The sequence below is a fragment of the Camelus dromedarius genome, chromosome 3, assembly GCF_036321535.1.
Source record: "Camelus dromedarius isolate mCamDro1 chromosome 3, mCamDro1.pat, whole genome shotgun sequence".
Lineage (NCBI taxonomy): Eukaryota > Metazoa > Chordata > Mammalia > Artiodactyla > Camelidae > Camelus > Camelus dromedarius.
The window spans coordinates 114,600,609-114,602,689 of record NC_087438.1 but is presented as its reverse complement, the minus strand read 5'-3'; the positions used below and the strand labels follow the sequence as shown (position 1 = coordinate 114,602,689).

Here is a 2,081-nt window from a genome sequence, read left to right as displayed (position 1 = left end):
GCTCATCCTCCATTCTTGTTTTACTTCTTTAAGAGTATCTTTATTATTTTTGGTCCTTTATATTTCCATATACATTTTTTGATTAGATGGTCATTTAAAGAAAAGTCCTAGAACTTTTATTATGAGAGATTGCATTGAATTTGTGAATTGATTTGTGAAGAAGTCACTTTTTTAAGTTTGCCTACTCATCTGTGAAAATGTTTTATCCATCATTTAATTTATATGTCCTTTAATTATTTTCAATCACATTTACAGTTTTTGAGGTAAAATGCTTTTTTTCTGTCCTAACCATTTTTAATAAGCAACATATTTTTTTTAAATGGGTGCTTAAAAAGAGGGTAAGTACACTTCTGGACTTAAAAACGAGAAGACAAGCTACATAAATTCTCTTCTGTAAAAAAAAGCCATTTCAAAAGATTTTCTTTAATATCATAAAATATTTTCATGGACAAGTGAGCTAGCAAACACACATGCACCAATGTACCTTTTGACAAGATTATCCTCTACCCCCACCCCCACCTCAAGGTGGGCATGAGATTGGAGAAATGAATAAATCAGATGGTACAGACAGAAAAAAATCGATAGAAAGGATGGAATATAACACTGTGCTTAGTTATTTTCCTGTGTCACAACAAAATCAAACATTTTGGTGCAAATAGTTAATTTTTCCTCTTTTCCATTTAAGTCTGGTGGAGGAGAAAAAAATTTCTGTAATAAAATACGTGGTTTTGGGGTTTCTTACTTTTTTTTAATGTAAGGTATTTGTTTGTTTTTTGTTTTTTTCAGAAAATAATTTTGTAAACTGTCACTTCGCGGGCAGGGAGGGTCGATGCCATATGGGTCCCGGGTCGCCCCCTTGGAGGCTGAGCACGGAAACGCAACCCCCCGGGCGGAAGAGGCGGCAGCGGAGGTGCAGGGCGGGGCTCGCATAGCAGATGCGGCGAGGGCGCCGGCCCGGCGGCGCGGGTTAGAGGTCACTCTCGCCGTACAGCGCCGTGGAGGGCATGTAGTCCAGAGCACCAGGCACGGCGTCAGGGCCGATGCAGGGGGCCATTCGTGCGATGCAGTACACGGCCTGGCCGGGCGGTGGCCCACGGCTCAGCTCGTCCACCGGCCAGGATCTTGAAGGAAGCCACGATTTGGTCTGCTGTATCTGCGTCGGCCGTCTCACGGGACATAAAGTGGGTGAAGGCCTGGAATGTCACTACCCCCAGGCGGCTGGGGGTCCACAGTGCTCATGATGCAGGTAAATCCTGCCTCTCCGGGAGAGGTGAGTGGTGGGAAGTCTTTACCAATATAACCCAAGCTGATGAGGCAGTCTTTGAACTCCTCGCGACCCTGCGTGCTGGAGTGATCCCGGTCAAAGTGGTTGAAGGAGACCCGGAACTCGTTCATCTGCTCCTGGCTGATGCCCTTAGCATCCCTGGTCAAGATCTGGTTCTCCACCTCATTGATGGTCCGGGCCGTGGTGGTGAGGAGCTGCTCCCAGCCCACGCGGATGTGCCCTGTGGTGTAGTTGGTGTGACTGTTGTCGAAGATGAACGCTTCCTGGATGGGCTGGTGGTCAGCCTCCAGCTGGTCAATCTTGGGCTTGTACTTGACGATGTTCTTCTCCTACCGCCGCAGGTGGCTGAGCTGGTCCTCCAGGGTCCAATGCATCTCAGTGGAGATCCTTCTGACCTCCTCCGTCTTGGTCTGGATCCAGGGCCCGATGACGTCGGCCTGGGCCCCAAACTGCTTGCGAACCTCTGGTTGTGCTGCTGGCGGGCATGCTCTTCCGTCAGGGCCTGGTCCACCCGAGGCCCCAGCTGCTGCACGTGGTCCCATTTACCATTGATCTGAAGCCAGATTGTTGTGTAGGGGTTGGTGCCCACCTTGTTGGTGAGGTAGGTCTGGACAATCTTGGACACCTCCTTGTGAATGCCCAGGATGGCCAGGCGCTCCTTGTCGGCATTGGGGAGGGTGGCCTTGAACTGCTCGTGGGCTGTGGTCAGTCCCTGAATCTCCTCCTTGGTGGGCACGATGAAGGTCTCCTGCAGGTTTGAGGTAAAATTCTTGAATATCTTTTTATATACACTCAT

At 48.7% G+C, this 2,081-nt stretch overlaps 1 pseudogene; it reads right to left on the bottom strand.

The window, feature by feature from the left end:
* Window positions 1–924: 924 nt before the first annotated feature.
* LOC105093505 (alpha-actinin-1-like) lies at window positions 925–2,081 on the bottom strand (annotated as a pseudogene).